This window comes from Panthera uncia (assembly GCF_023721935.1).
Source record: "Panthera uncia isolate 11264 chromosome A1 unlocalized genomic scaffold, Puncia_PCG_1.0 HiC_scaffold_16, whole genome shotgun sequence".
NCBI classification, from domain to species: Eukaryota; Metazoa; Chordata; class Mammalia; order Carnivora; family Felidae; genus Panthera; species Panthera uncia.
Genome location: NW_026057576.1, coordinates 17866995 through 17883972, shown reverse-complemented (window position 1 = coordinate 17883972; position 16978 = coordinate 17866995). Strand labels below are relative to the sequence as shown.

The window sequence follows — 16978 nt, the reverse complement described above, 5'->3', positions numbered from 1 at the left end:
TTTCTTTCTTTCTTTCTTTCTTTCTTTCTTTCTTTCTTTCTTTCTTTCTTTCTTCTAAATTGACCAACTAGGGTTTTGATCTGGTTTGGATTCAACTGGATAACAAACATGTTTTGACCTTACAGTCAGTGTTATTAAGAACATCAGCTACCACAAAAAGCCACATCTAACCTACTTGATTTGTGATACATCTTGTTTCTCCTTATCACCTTGTATTGAAATGGTAGGTAGAAGTAAAATGGGAATAAAAAGCATAGGTATAGTAAGAAGTTGAAAGAGGCTTGGAAGATTGTTGCCAGGGCCTTCCATTAAAATGGCTGAGGAAATGGCCCTAACAGTGGTGTAGCTGTTGAGTGACTAAGACAGTGAGAGGGTGACTTCAGTGTGTGTTGTGGGTGTTGTGTTCACATCTATCCCTTATTCATCTCACACAAATTTGCCTCTAGATTGGGACCTTGAACTCTGTACTGATTTTATGGTAGTGTGAGTTTCATGCAGAAAATTGTGCTTATCAAGTCAGTGAGCTTCATAGTATGTTTTTGTTTTGTTTTGTATTTAGGACCATCTTTTAGATGCATCAGCTAAAATGGATATATTGTCAATCTCTGGCAACAAACCCTGGAAATGCCTTAAAATGTTTGGCAGTTAGGGGTCAAACATGGTTGTTAGGGGACTTTGTAAATCATGCTTGCTAGATAGAATGCATTGTATTGGGATGAAATTAAAAGACCATTTTTTTTTTTTAATTCTAAATGATTTACTTTTATTTATTTTTTAAAGTAAGCTCTAGGCCCAGTGTAGGGCTTGAACTCACACCCCCAAGATCAAGAGTCTCATGCTCTACCCACTGAGCCAGCCAGGCGCCCCTCTGTTTTTGTGTAGAAAAAATCATGAGCATTAAAAAACTGTATTAACCATTAAAGATAAATTATCTCCCCAATGGCGTTTGAAATAATCTTTTATATTGCTTACGTGAATCTCATTCTCTTTTACATTAAACATGTACATTGATTATGCATCTTCCCGTGTTCTTCTCATTCAATCCCTAAAGGATCTGTATTAATGAGTTTTAGGCTTTGAACTTAAAAAATTTTTTCTTGTTCTCAAAAGTGAGACTGGGGAGAAAAAGGGTTTTTCGTATTTCCTTTGAGAGCTTTTATTTATCTCCTATACGTATCTCTGTCATTTGAAAATTTCTCAAGTGTATAGCAGGCCTGATTTTTTACAGATGACGAGTTTAAATGCCAGAGAATAGATTTCACTATTCCTTGGTTCACTTCCTGGTTCCGTCACTCACATTCACCTTCAGAAAGTTAGGGAGGGGAAGCATAAGCAACAGCTAAGGTGTAGGTAGGTTATTAAATCTATAGCTAGTTTACCCAAAAAAAAAAGGTCAAAAATTTAATTTGTTCCTATGGTGATGGAACTGAAAGTAAATTAAAAAGAAAACCAGAATGCTTGTCTTTTACTAAAGTTTACATGAATTTTTCTGTGTGTGATTTCAACCAATGCCTCTTGGCTTTGGAGGTTATGTATATATAATTTCATGATTAACAACGTATGTACTTCCATAGAGTTCCAGTTACCTTTTTTTTAATTTTTCTTTTTTGAAGATTTTATTTTGGGATTCCTGGGTGGCTCAATCTGTTGAGCGTCTGACTCTTGATTTCGGCTCAGGTCATAATTTCACAGTTTTTGAGCCTGCATTGCAGAGCCTGCTTGGGACTTTTCTCTCTATTCCTCTTCTCTGTGCTCCTCCCTCGCTGTCACATGCATATTCATTCATTCATTCATTCATTCATTCATATTCTCTCTCTCTCTCTCTCTCTCTCTCTCTCTCTTTCTCTCTCCCCCCCTCTCCCCCCCAATAAATAAATAAATAAGTAAATAAATAAATAAATAAACAAACTTAAAAAATATTTTAAGTAATTTCTGTACCCCGTGTGAATCTCTAACTCATGATCCCTAGATAAGGAGTTGTATGCTCCATCAGTTGAACCAGCAAGGAGGGCCACCTTATTTTTCAACCATAATTCTTTTTTATTTTAGTTTTAATGTGTATTTATTTTTGAGAGAAAGAGCAGGAGAGGAGCAGAGAGAGAGGGAGACACGGAATCCGAAGCAGGCTCCAGGCTCTGAGCTGTCACCACAGAGCCCAATGCAGGGCTTGAACTCATGAGCCGCGAGATCATGACCTGAGCTGAAGTCGGATGCTCAACCGACTGAGTCACCCAGGTGCCCCTAACCACAATTCTTACGATTCTTTTTCTTTATTACACATAATAGGTCTGAACTGAGGATCTTTGGTGATATATCTATTTCAAAGTATTTATCAAATCAAGATGTTAATGATAAAAACATGCTTGTACAAAGACATGCTTTTAGTTATTGCTGTATCTTTTTCAAAAGAACAGCAAAGCATGAATGACATCTTGTAAAACATGTGCCAAAAAGTGCCAGTCTGACAAAAAAGGCATTTGACCATTGAGAATTTTAATACGAATTTCGAAATGATGTTATAGGGAAGTGTTCGTGTTTAATGTGTTAGGCAGTTCAGAAGATTTTGTTCATGTTTCTTGGAGACTTGAGAACAAATTTGGCTTTAAATTTGTATTTATAATTTAAAAAATATAGTTAAAATTTGAAAAATAGGGCAGTGGGCTATGTAACTTTAGTGAAACAAATACAAGTGTTTTAGTAGTGCTTCCATTTTTTTTATATGCATTATCTTTTAAAGATCACTGCTTAATATTATGTATAACACTTGCCAACTTGCTTTTGATTAATAGAGTAAGTTCATTCAGAGAATAATATAAAATATCATTGGCAGCATAACTGGAAGTGTCTTGAGCAGATAAAAATTAGCTTCAAGTTGGGACACCTGGAGGGCTCAGTCGGTTGAGTGTCCAACTTCAGGTCACTATCTTGTGGTTTATGAGTTCGAGCCCCGGGTCGGGCTCTGTGCTGACAGCTCAGAGCCTGGAGCCTGCTGCGGATTCTGTGTCCCCCTCTTTCTCCACCCACCCCTACTCGTGCTCTGTCTGTCTTTCAAAAATGAATAAACATAAAAAAAATTTGTTTTTAATTAGCTTCAAGTCAAAAGCTAAATTCCTCTTTTCATATTATATCTCCTGTCATCATTTAGAGAAAAGAAGCATGCCTCATCTTAGGGGTTCTTATTTAATATCTCCCACAGGCGGGGCTTTAGCAAACCAGTTTATCATTTGTCATTTGGTAGAAGTTGTAGTCTGGTAAAGGGGGAGGGAGACAAATGCAGCGAAGGCAAACAGGAGGCGGATTGAGTTATAATCTGTGCCTGTGGGATAATTTTAGGCACAGACTGGACGTGGCTCGGGCTCATGTTTTCAGACCTCGTTCCTGTGCAGGCATTGATCTAGGATTTTCTCTCTTTTCAGCTTTTATTTGTAGTGGATTTCTTTAGGCAGGACCACTGTTGATTGGTTGCTAATCATCTATAATCTGTGATGATTAGGAAGTCTAAAGTATTGGATCTGTTAGATCTGATTTGGACAGAAATTTGAATGCCCAGTTTCTTGGATTGCCTTTTAATCATCATTGGTGATATGCAAATTGAGTTAGAGTCTTGAATAAGAAAAGTACCTCAGGAGTAAATGAGACAGTTCGGCAGCTCCATTAACTCTTTCTGAATACTAGGTTGGTATTTAGTCTACCCAAACAATAATTTACTAAGTTTAGCATACCCAGACAGTAATTTGCAAAGTAATACCTTGAAGATGCTAGAAAGAGTTAATGAAGCTTCTGAAGTACCTTGTGTTTTCTTGGAGAACCTGTGTCAGCATTTCTAGTGGTTGTACTGGAGAAAAAGTGTCCTTAAATCGAATGCTGATTGCAGGAATTGTTGCTAAATTTATGCTCCCATTTTTCGGTTTTTATCCCACTCCTGTCCTATCCCTGGCCCTTTTTTTTGCAAGACTCCTTTTTCTTATTCTGAGTGAGTGTTCCCCAGGGTTCATTTACTCCTGTACCTCAGGCTGTTTTGTGATGGTCTCTCTTCTCACCGGATTTAGCCCGGTGCCTTGACAACACGTGGTTTCTGGAGGCCACTTGGTTCTTGCTGTCTTGTTCTTCACCTCCCATAATCTCCTGTATCTACCTCTCCACATCTTTCTCCCAACTTTTAGTCTAATTTTCAACCAGCTGATGACCAGACCAACTCATCTTCCTCCCTAAAACCAGCTCCCCCCACTGCTTCATTATGTTTTGAATAGCACTTTCTGCCACTCTTTCAAGAGTCTGATTTTGGAGCCATGGAAACTCCTCCCATCAACTCCAGCCTCCTTGGTGGAGCATCTGGATGAAACTCCCTCGGGGTCTCACCTCTCTCCCCTGTGGTGCCTACTGTCTCATCTCTGGGCCTCTACACTGGGCTTGCTGCGTCCAGTGTCCTTCTTCCTCACTCTGCTCTGGACAGGCTACTATGTCAGATCCCTTGACATGTTACTCGAATTAGAGCATTTATCTCAAACACCTTCAGACAGTCTGTACTGGCATTCCAGGCCATTCACCATCTGAAAGGCCCATCTTTCTAGCTTCCTTTCCTGCGGACTCCTGTACCAGCGCGCCTTCCGTGCTGTAAGATACTCTCCTCCCCCCTGGAGTAGTTTTACTATTCTCCACACCCAGCAGGGCATGCCTTTTTCTCTGTGCACGCTGATCCTTCTGGGACTATTCAGTGGAAGAAGCCAGGCCCGAAAAGGTACGTTCTGCACAATTCCCTTTGTATGAGTTCCAGTAAACAAGCAAAAGTAGTGTATGAGCTAGAAGTCATAATAGTGCTTACCTGTGGGGAAGGGGCGGCCGACTAGGTGGGGCGTGAGAGGGCCACCCACTACTAGGGTGCTGGAAATGATTTGGGTGGTTGTGGCATGGGGATACACAAATGTAAAAATTCATAGAGCTGTACACCGCAGATTCCAGTGCTTGGCTCTATGTAAATCAAGCATCAGTAAAACATAGACTAAAACAGTGTGCACCGTCTAAGGCTGTGATAGGTTTAAATTCGATAATGAGTTTAAAATGCTGCGCATAGAGACTGCTGTGTGGGGAAAAATCCCCATGCCGCAGTAGGACAGAGTTCTTTTTCTCCTGAATTGTGTAGCAGATATTCCTCAACAAGACTAATTTTGCAAATAATTTGACCTTGAAGACCATTTTTTGTATTACATTCTTCACTTGAATCTTTATTGCCACATTTATTGCTCTGTTGATATTGTTGGTTTAATGTGGATACCTGTTTCTATTTTTGTTTAGTGTACATTTTTGATCATCAGTAGTAATAGTGGCAGGTGTGGTGTTTTGTGGAACGCTTGTAATAGTTTTAATGTTTCCCCTCACCCAAAATGTTGCATACATCAAAAGAAGGATTTTGAGTTTATTTTAAAAGTATTTTACACAAGCTTAAGTTTGGAGTTATTCCCCTGGTTACCAGGGAAGCATCCATAAATGGGACTTAGGGGAAGTCTGGCCTGTTCTGGGGAAGACTTTCTTGGCAGGGCTGTTAAAATGGGCTTAAATGATTTTTAAATAATAAATGTTTTGCAAGATGGTGGTTAGCAAACTTTAATGTGTGCATGAATCACCTCTGTACAAATGTGGGTTCTGACTCATTAGGTCTGGGGGGAAGCCTGAGGTCCCTGCATTTGTAACCAGCTCTCAGGTGCTGCTGCTGGTCCCTGACACGCTTTGAGTAGCCCAGAATTAGTGACATTACAAAGGGCAAAGCAAGAATAACTTAGCTTATAAAAACCACCCCACCAATTTGGGTGGATAGTGACCCTGTGAGCCATGTTTGCGTGAATATAACTGAAAGAACCCATTCAAGAAAGTACTAAGTCTTCTTTTAAAGTTTTAGTATTACGTGATTTTTTTCTCCCCATGTTAGTGGGCCAGACTGGTTGATTTCATTAATTTGTTTTTGTTCCCTCTTGAAAATAACATTGTATCAGTTGAAATGGTCATGAATCCAATCAGAATTTTTAGGGAAAGAAATTTAAAAATAACTTGGAATCATTTGTGACTGCCCCTCCTAAAAAATAAAGAAAACAGAAAAACTAAACTAAATACCACTGGCCAGGCACAGCCCTTCCCCATTTGTCACCATGTTCCGTGAACAATACTTGACAGAATAACCACCGCTGTGCCGAATGCCATGTGAAGAGCCAATTTCACTGCTTCATGTTCTCCCGCTTGCTGTGGGTAGATTTCCATTCCCCTTCTCTGAACTGGGACCTCTTTTATTCCGTTGTTCCCTCTTGCTTGTCATATTCTTGACTCGGCAGAGGATGATTTTATACTCTGTCAGACTTTAACATCTGTCAGGCTATGATTTGAAACTGAGGAAAATCCAAGTTACAAATTGAAGAGGAGATCCAGCCCTTTGATGTTGGGAAAGCAGTGCTGTCTGGGGACTTGTCCCCAGAGCAGTGCCCGCCAGCCCGCCACTAGCCTGCCTGCTGTTACAGGGTGACAGGAAGAATGTGGCTCTGCCTGCTGGCTTCTGGGCACATTCCTTTCTGTTTGGGACCAGAGTAAGTACCAGATATACACATTATTGAATCACTTAATGAAGATTTTGTAGCACATCTCTAATTCTGTTGAAAAGGCCGTTTCAGCCCCAGAAGGGTGTATGGGGGCAGGGAGGGAGGAGAGGAAGAGAGAGGAGCTTTTACATTCGTGAACGGGGTCCTCTGTGACCCTCAGGATGCATGGGAGTACTCCAAGGCCGGCTGTGTCTTTTCAGCCCTGAATTGGCAAGGGGAGCGATGCAAGCTCAAGGGAAGGTTCTTAATAGGGCAGGACCGTTTACCAAGGGGAGAATGCAGCGGTTCGGCTTCAACCTTGACTCAGTGTTGCCATTCAGACACAGGAGATCTTGTTTAAGCTATGATTGAGGGCCTTCAGATTGTGGGCTGTGGTTTACAGACCCTGATACCTTAGAGGGGCGCAGCTCACACTGGTAAGAATGGGCTCCAGTGGTCTCTGTCAGAATTGTGTGTAATTGAATTATGTAGATGGTTCCAATAACAAAAATACCTTCACCTCCCTATCACCTTCTTATTGGGGAGATCTCTGCCTTCGAAAATCAGAGAACATACAGAAAGGTTGGGTGGCCAGGAACATGTCTTTTCTCTCAAACTCTGAGACTTTATCTGTATTGATAATAAGAATAGTGGTCCTAAATACTAAACACAGTTATTGTTGGATTGATTGAGATAATATATATGGAAAGACAAAAGTATTAATCACATACTTATTTGTAAAATAATGGTCCTCCAGGGTTTTGCTTTGAGTAAATGGTCCTCCCCATGTGTTCAGGACTAAGCAGAAAAAGGGCAGTCCGTTCCTGCTTACACTGTACTGGGGGAGATATGGAGTGCTTTGGGATGCTGTGCTATTTTTTTTTTTTTTTTAACAGAATGAGGGTGACCAGAAAGACAGGGAAGGATTGATGGTGCGATGGCACTGGGGACAGTGAAAAGAATGGTTGTGCGTCTTGTAGACTTTCTTTCCTGAATACCGTAATGCTTAGATGATTACAAAGAAATCAAGAATTATCAGCAATGTTTAAAAAGTGGGTGTGACTTCTATGTGTTGCTGGCTTGGAATGTAAGCTGGCTGAGAACAGAGCCTACCCAGTGATGTGTGTATTTAGTACAGGGCAAACTGGGATTGGTTGGGTCAGTTGGAGAAGGTGGTCCTGATGGTAACAGTGATAACCCTACCCTTGAATCTCACTGGGCCAGCCACTGAGCTGCTCCACGCTCAAAGTACGTGACCTTACTGGAACCTTGGGTAACTATTGTCCTCATTTTATGGCGGAGGAAACAGAAAGCTTAAGTAATTTGCCTAAGGTCGTATAACGAGTAACTGGCAGAGATTTGAGTCGAGATCTCCAAAGAAGGCCACATTGCTTCATAAGGCTAGTTTTTAAAATTTTTTTCCTCAGGGCGCCTGGGTGGCTCAGTCGGTTGAGCATCTGACTTCGGCTCAGGTCATGATCTCATGGTTCGTGGGTTCGAGCCCTGCGTCGGGCTTTGTGCTGAAAGCTTTGAGCCTGGAGCCTACTTCTGATTCTGTGTCTCCCTCTCTCTCTGCCCCTGCCCTGCTCACGCTCTGTCTCTCTGTGTCTCTTCAAAAGAAATAAATGTAAAATTTTATTCCTCATATGAGGAATAGCCCACAAAGACTTTAAGATAGTCTTCCAAAGGCTTACATTTTCACTGAGGCTCACCAGACTATGGAAAGAAATTACCACTAATGGCATACCTGGATTAGAGCAACCCTGCTCCTTGTCTTGGCCTGGGCTTTCTGGTGAGGTGTCAGAACAAAAGCCTCAGGACTCCTGGAAAACAGTATAGTGACCATTTGAGAGCAAATGGGGGTTAATTTCCTTTCCATGTAAGGAAAGATGAGCTTTCATGCAAATGAACACTTGGTCCATTTGGCCACTCGAGAGGACTTAAATCAGGTTCCATAACTATCAACTTTACTGTCCCTTTGTTGCAGGACAAAACACACAGACGGTGTTATTCCCCCCTGAGCCCAGAGCAAATTATGTTGTGTTAAATAATCACAATGCTTTTATACTTAATTGGACTTAAACTCCCTCCCCCGCCCACCTCCAAACTATGTAGACATTTCATGGAGTCTGTCAATCACCAGAAGGAAAAAGACTCAACGTGTCACTGTTGTGTGGCTAGCAGACCAAGTTGTGAAATAAACATACCTTGAAATGTGACTTTCATACCTCATGTTTTTTATGGCCTTGCTCCTTAAAGTATGGTCCATGGATTGGGCTGAAGGCATCAGCCTCACCAGGGAGCCTGTTAGAATCTCAGTCTTGATGCCAGGTATACTGATTCAGAACCTGCATTTGGACAAGATGCCAGGTGATTCCTGTGCGCGTTCAAGTATCAAGTATTTATGGTACTTGACCCCCTCCAAGTTAATGATTAGGCTTCTTTGTTCTCTACAAAGTCCATTTCAGGGATCAAATCTATTTTAGACCTGGGCCCTAAAGAACAGCTGTCTCAGGTTTAGCTGTTTAGCATCAAGGGGCATTTTGCCATTTGTAGCCAAGTCTGACTTATTAAACCTCTTCATCTGTCTCAATTTTTCTCTGTACTATGTATACCATTTGTGATGCAAAGCTAGTATGGTGTTCCTTTATTTGGGGAGAGGAGTTAATCTTGGCCTTTTGAGTGTAGAAATCTCAACCAGATTACAAACATGACGATCTCCTGTAGGTCCCATTGAAGATAGAAGCCCATTAAGCAGTTGTATTATCCACGTATCTTCCTCCAGTTGCACAACTACTTCTTCCTCCAGCTTGCGCTCTTTCTTAGAGGGGAGGGTGAGGCATGCAAAAAGTTGCTATGTGAGCACGTGTACAGAGGTGCTCTACCTCTTTGGTTATTGTCTATGCCTCCTGCCCTCTCAGCAGGCAACCGGGGCCTGATTCTTGTCACTTACTGGCTTTGTTATCACGGCCTCCGTTTTCTTCACCCCAAAATGAAGGTGTTGGATTCGTACAGTCTGGAGAAACTCACCAACCCATTTTTACCCTCTGCAGCCAGCTCAGCTCTTTATGACCCGTGGTCATTTCTGCCCGTGTTTCTGACACCTCTCCTTTCTACCCTTTTCTTCCTTCCCCACCCTTGCTGCCCTGGCCTTCCCCTGGGCTCCTCCTGCCCTCACTCACCTCCTTAAACTCCAGAATAGCATAGAGCATAGAAGTGATCAGTGTGTGGTTTTTGTGCACTGTCAAGGAGGGAGATTCCATGTTCAAGGACTCAGAGTTGAACTTGGGAATTTATGTGAATTTATAGTATCTCCGCTTGATTACACAGTTCTCTTGGGAGTGCTTCAAGCAGAAGTAGCCCTTCATGAATTTTGTTTTGTTTTGTTTTGTTTTGTTTTAGGGAGGAGGGCTCTCCTGTTTTTAGGGAGGCGGGCCCACTAAGTCCTTTTCAAATTCAGAGAAAGTAGGGTATCTTGGATCATTTTAGTATTAACGGTGGGTTTTTGTCAGGCCAGCCCTGTCTAAGGGGACCTCATTAGGCAGCGCTCTATAATGATGACAGAGCAGCTTAAAATGTCTAACTAAATGTAAACGATCTCAGAGCCAGTAGTTGAGTTTCACTTGAAAGCCAATGAAACATCTAATTAAGGAGCAAAGGAGGATGTCAGAAGGATCCAAAGTCCTGAATTTTTGTTATATTGCGGTGGATTTTACTGGAGGATTCTTTATAAACAATAAAAAAAACTTGGTTTTCCCCTTTTCTTTACCTGTGGAATAAATAGAACCAGCTCATAGGTTGGAATGTCCGGTAGATTGTATTACATATTACCAGGGTTCAAATTTGAACTTGAAATATTTTTAAGCAAACTATACAATGGTAAAAGCTTTTCTCCACTACATGTATAATTATCTTGCTAAGCTTTTTTAAGCCCTACGTAAGGAGAAAACAGAAACATCTTGGAATGATTGTAAACTGGTGCCTATGACCCTGGAAGTGAACTGTTTTCTAATTACTGTATTACATGTGTCACTTAAGGTTCTATACTCCTCCTCCTTGGAATCTTAGATTTTAAATAGTACTATTCAAAATGCTGCCTTCTGTTCTTGAGGCATAGTTGATACTTTAGCAGCATTCAGTTTTGTATACATAATTGTTGTATAGGCTGTGAAATTATTACTTATTAAATTAGTAATATCACAAGCTATGTACCTTTTAATTGTGTTTAATAATGTGAGACCCAGAAATGCTCCCTCTGTTCTCCTTTAATATTTCGTGGCAGGACAGTAGGGATGCACCATCATTGTTAAGCAGTAGGTAATAAAAGGGACTGGAAAACGGGGATTGGGGTTATTGAAAGTGTAAAACAAGAGAGAATAGCTTGTAGATTCTTTCTGGTGATTAAAAGTTTGGTTTTCCTGGCTGTGCTAAGTACTGCAGAAAGATGAACCAGGGTGAGAGTGTCAGTCCTTCAGTAGCTCACATCCAAGGCAGGGCTCACCTGATGTTAGAGTTCTAGTCGCTGAATTGGAGCTCTTCAGAAAATGTTCCTGAGGCATGTAGAAATCAGGGCATCCTTCTGTCAGCCTTTCTTCTGCCTTGCTTTCAGTGCCATTCAAAAAGAGAGCGTTCTTTGTTCTGGATCTTTGAAATATGGATTGATCTGTTGCTTTTCAAAATTTAAGGTAACTGCCTCCAAGGTACTGTAGGCCTGATTCACAAAGCAGATTGCAGGCAGGAAGGAACGTTCGCTGTATCCTGAGTTTTGATAAGTTTTTTTTTTTTTTTTTTTTTTTTAATGGAGGACCAGGTACACAGGTTCTCAAATTAATTTGTCTGGAGTTTAGTCCTCTGAGAGCTGTTGGAGGAGGAGGTGAGAATAGCATGAGGTTTAAATGAGACAGGCATTGCACATTATGGTGCCTCCAGCTTCGAAGAGTAAGACATACATAGTGTTGTTGGATGAAGATGTCCATTTGTGAACATTCAGCAAGCCTAATGATTTATTTCATTTAATATACTTGGAAAGCTTTAACTTCTTTGTTGACCTGTAGCCACCAACAATTTGGAATCGTCTTCGCTATAGAGTTACATGTTTTCCCTGGGAAATAATACATAGCCAGCAGCTAGTGGGGATGGTATGAGAAATAAGAGAGAGATTGATTAACTCCATTTCACCCTCATATGCACAGCCTCATGGCTATGTGTGTGCACATGTGCGTGTGTGTGTTAGCCCTGTTTTTTTTTTTTTTTAACTATATGACCATTTATGTGCAGCCTGTTTTTTGTTTATAACTGTATGACCATTTATGTGCAGTTCCAGAATAGTGGAAATAAGTTATGGCGGATAAAAATCATAGTAGAGGCTGCCATTGTTGGGGGAAGGAGGGGTTGGCAGAATGCTAGATCAATCGGAAAAGAACACAGGGAAATTTCAGGGGTGATGGAAATGTCCTCTTCTGGATCGGACTGGTGGTTCCATGAGTGTATGCAACAGCCAGACTCAACTGTCTCTTAAGATCTGTGCATTTAATTTACTATAAATTGTACCCCCCCTCCAAAACGTGAAATGCTTCATAAATTTGTCATCTTTGCACAGGGATCATGTTAATCTCTGTATCAGTCCAATATTAGTATATGAAGCACATTACAGCTTCTCTTGTTAGCTACAATTTTTAAAGTTCTTTTTTCCCCATAGAAGACTTATAAGACTTGGTTAAACAATACAGTGATTGGAAAGATGATGTGGTCACACTTTGAAATATCTAATGTTTTGACTTCAGGTAAAACATGCATTGGAACCTCTTAGCACGTAGTATTTCATAAAAGTCACTGAACAAAAAAGCCTTCATTATTAGAGGCTTCCTTCCTTCCTTCCTTCCTTCCTCCCTCCCTCCCTCCCTCCCTCCCTCCCTCCCTCCCTCCCTTCCTTCGAGAGAGAGAGAGAGAATGAGAATCCCAAGCAGGCTCCACACTGTCAGCACAGAGCCTGACGCACGGTTCGATCCCATGAACCCGTGAGATCACTACCTGAGCTGAAATCAGGAGTTGGATGCTTAGCTGACTGAGCCACCCAGGTGTCCCCATTAGATGATTTCACACTGAGATGTTCCAGGGCAAGATTCAGTGTTTGTGTAGAAAAGTCCTGTTTCTTTTGGAACTCTCAAAGAGATAAATAGTAACAAATCCAGGATGAAAAGTTACTTTAATTCTAGTATCCTATATGAATTCCCACAACAGTGGCCATCTCAGGAATATGCAAAGACTTTTCTTACCATATCTCCTTCTTACTCATTGAGTCACTGTATACTAAATATCAAGTCCATGCCTGGCATAGTCCCAGGGGCTAGAGGCCCAGCAGTAAACAACACTCACAGAATTCATACCCATGTAGAGTTTACAGTCCCAGTAGGAGAGAAGGATAAAAAGTGCTTTGGAAAAAGTTAAGCAAGGAAAGTGGGGGGACCCTGGATTTGAGGGTGGCCTTATTGGGGTACATTTATGCAGACACCTAATATGATGAGGTCTTCTTTTGGATCTTTTGAATTTTGCACCACGTACATACAGTTCCTCATCACAAATAAATATTAAGAAAGAATATACAGTATCGACTCTTGACCACGTTATGTCCTTCTGTTAGGATACTGGGCCCTAATGAAGTCTTTGATCCCAAAGATAAGAAAAGTAGCTGCTACTGAGTTGGATAGTTTTATACATAAATTGCTTAAATTTTTATATTGAAGGCTTTAATGAAATGGAATATTTTGCTATCAATTGCTGGATAATGTATTCTGAAACTTAGCAGTTTATTTTTTTATTTTTAATGTTTACTTATTTATTTTGAGAGAGTGAGTGAGCACGAGAGAGAGCAGGAGTGGGGGAACGGTAGAGAGAGGGAGAGAGAATCACAGACAGGCTCCTGACCTGAGCCGAAACCAAGAGTTGGACACTCAACTCACTGAGCCACCCAGGTGCCCCTGAAGCTTAGCATGTAAAATAACACACAGTCATTATCTCACAGTTTCTGTGGGTCAGGAATCTGGGGCCCAGCTTACCTGGGTGCCTGCAGGGGAGGAGACGTCACAGGGCCCGAGTATCAGGAGGAGATCCTTGGGGCTTCTTAGAGGCGGGCCGCTGTGTGGTGTCTCTCAGTAGCTGCATTTCATCCTGCCCTTTAAGGAGGAAAAAGAAACTATTTCCCGGACTTTTTCATCCCGTTTTTCAATCAAATATAGCACACATCACAGGGAAGTGACGGTTGGCAAAAATAACAAAACAGTAGTGAAATTACAGAGTGAATGGCCTTTAATGGTTTTACGTTTTCTGTGATCATAGGCCCCATCGGCTGTTTGTTTCTTGTGTCAGCCTCCACTCTGCTCTCTGCCCTTCCCAGAACCTGGTTGGCTTGCTGGGTCAGGACAGCACTAGGATTCCTGTGCGGGGCCGGTCCACCGCACGCTACCCTGCTGGTCACCGCCTCCACCCCTGGCGGTCTCTGCGGCTTCGGTTCCTCACAGTTGCTCAGTTTGGCTGAGGGTGATTGCCAGTAATGGTTTCTTCCTTTTGTGAGGCTTGCTTTCTCCATGAGCCGCTGCCTGTCGGGACCGTGCCTGGACCCAGTTGCAGCGCTGCGTGTCTGGAAGGTGGGGGCCGTGAGGAAACTCTCCTACAACACTGCCATCCTTCAGCAGCAAGCTGCCGGCTTGCCCTCTTCCGAAGCGAGTGTTCCGTCTCGGGTTTCTCAGGGCTCCCCCTTCCCCCTTAACTGGTTGGCAGAAGGGCCAGGGCCTCTTTGTTTCTCACTTGATTTGCAGAGCAGAAGTAATAGACTTCGGTAAACTTCTTGAGTGGTCCTCCCTTTCTGCTGGGACTGCTAGTCTTCGTGGCCTGACTCATCCTGTGTCTTCATCAGTCACGCTCCATACCTCCAGAGGTCTTGCTGAGCCTTTGCGTTGTAGTTTTTGTAATACCTACCACCTTAGAAACCAGAAAGGAATAAAAGGAAGAAGACCGTGGACATTAGGTAGAAGAGGATTTTGCTGGCCAGGACATGAAGCAGAATGTTAAGTGAAAATTATCGTGTGTCGGGTGAAATGTTTAGTTAAATTAAGCCCACCTCCTTCCCCAAACAATTTGATTTTCTTGCAAAAAGCTGCACAGGAGGTATTTAGTACAGTTCTTGGTATGTTATTTAAACTGGAACGGAATTTCAGCCTATCACCACTTCCTCATCATGCTTCCCAGCTAGTCTGAGCCCTCGCAGCAAGTTCTAGACTTTCAGACTGCCGGGTAACCTGTGCTGCGGAGATCGGAAGGTAAGCTTTATCTGTTGCATTTTCTGGGTTTGTGCTGTGTCTGGTTCATCTTTAGCTTTCGCTCATTCTGCGTTTGAGTTGACACAGTTCAGTTCTTGCTGGGCTGCCGCTGTTAGTTGGTATCTGTCCTGCAGAGCGTGGTCAGGTCCCTAACGGTATTCCCTCAGACTGGGTGGGATTACTAACGTGGGGTCCTGTTATTTGGGGCTCACAGACCCTTACAGGATTCGAAGGGTCTTTGGAGGCCAGCCGTTTACTCCACGGGAACTCTTGGGTGAGTAGCAGGTTAAGGCTGTGCCTGAGGTCACCTGGCTGGTTAGTGACACCAGATAGAGCAGGGTTTCTTGGCTCCCAGCTCAGTATCCTCTCCCACACACGGTGCTTCTTCCCAGCTGCGTCACCTTGCAGGCAAGCTGAAGGCAGTCTCCTGTCTCCGTTCTACACCCTTGACAGATGAACGCTTCTCTAAAACTTGAGTCAGTTTAGCTCTGGAAGGAGTGGGCCTTTGGATAATGGTCATTTTGGAAAGAAAGCTATTTTAGGGACGGTAGCTGCCAGGAGTCATTATGTAAGAAAGGACCCAAGAGTCTCAGCAAGGAGAGGATTTCCCTGTTGGTGCCATTTAAGTCATGGTATAAATTTCTCTCATGGTGTTTTGTTTGCATCATTTGGCTTAGATGTTGTTAGATGTTACTAGCTTCATCCAATTCCTTGTTTTGTGAAAATAGGTTTTTTGTTGATCTAAGTGGGCTTCTCTTCGTCAGTGTGCCGGAATAGTCCTTCTTGGACCGAAACGATGGCTTTTGAATCTCTCTGCTACGTTTTCAGGCATGCCGTAGGGGTTGTAAGATAATACTGTCGTTACCAGGAGGAGTTGGGTAAGGGCCATGAACACTGGGGAGAGAGCGGAGAGAGGCTGCCATAGGACCGAATCGGGGAGAGAGCGGAGAGAGGCTGCCATAGGACCGAATCGCAGGCTTCTGCTAAAGCTTCTTGACTGCAGATTGTGGCAAAGGAGTAGGACTTGCGGCTCTTTAGATTCCTTGTATCTCCGTCTTCACATTGTTGTTTCCAAGCACCCCTCAACCATCTGCTGCTTCGGGCCTGGTCCAGTCGTGCTCTGGTGACCGGCCCCAGAAGCCTGACAGCTCTTCCTGTCTCGACTCCTGCCAGTTCCGACCAGCCGAGCTCCCAGCACACGGGAACAATGGGGCTCCTTGAAGACTCGCCTACTGTTGACACACAGAAGCACATTTCCTCTTTCTGAACTTCCAGACAGTTACCGTGGTGGCTTTGAAATTTGCTCTGAGACGAATACACTCAAAGGGTTCCGTTAATCTATTCTGATTTACTTAGGAGGCGGCCGCGCTCATTATTTGACTTATGTTAGTGGTTAATTAACCAAACTAGAACATGTTTCCTTTTTACAAATTGAATGCTGAGAGAGTAACAAAGACCAAATATTTTACAACACACAGATCCTTGAGTTTGACTCTGAAATAGTATATTTTATTTTGCAGCAACTTCCGGTTTTAGTGACAATTAAATGCTGTTTCTATTATTAGCAAGTTTTGAATTTTAAGTACATTGAAATGGAAATGAAAGTTGTTTCTAAAAATAATGCTAACTGTGTTTATGTGAGTTTTTCTGTTGTCTTTGTTTTGGTTTTAAATTCTGTCATTTGTGGGGAGGGCCTTGATTGGGGAGAAAATGTGAATTTCATGCCAGTCTCTTTTTGTTTAGAATTGATGAGAATCGGATCGAACTGTTTATGAGAGTAGATGGGAAGAGATGAGGTTTCTTTTAGTGTTGAACACTCTTGCTGTCATTGCTTGTTGATCTTCCTTGACTGTCCTCTGGGCAGTGTGCATCAGTGGACTTCTGAGTCACCGTCATCTATTTGACGGTGAGGGGCCTGCCCTTTATTTTCCCAAGGAAACCTCCATACATAGCTGCTTACTCTGAATTTTCTAAAGACGATCAGACTGCTCTGATCAGGCTGGTACCTTCTACCAGTGTGGGCTGAGGAGATTAGATGGACAAAGGGGAAATAATCATACTATTCCCCAGTCCTTTTTCAGTGGGGGTCTTCTTAGAGTGACT

The 16978-nt window shown here is 42.4% G+C and overlaps 1 protein-coding gene and 1 pseudogene across 1 annotated transcript in view; one reads left to right on the top strand and one right to left on the bottom strand.

The window, feature by feature from the left end:
• Positions 1 to 16978, top strand: part of FOXO1 (forkhead box O1) — a 97322-nt gene that overhangs the window by 52018 nt on the left and 28326 nt on the right. The gene's annotated exons all lie outside the window — the stretch shown is intronic.
• Positions 12119 to 12217, bottom strand: LOC125934261 (uncharacterized; annotated as a pseudogene).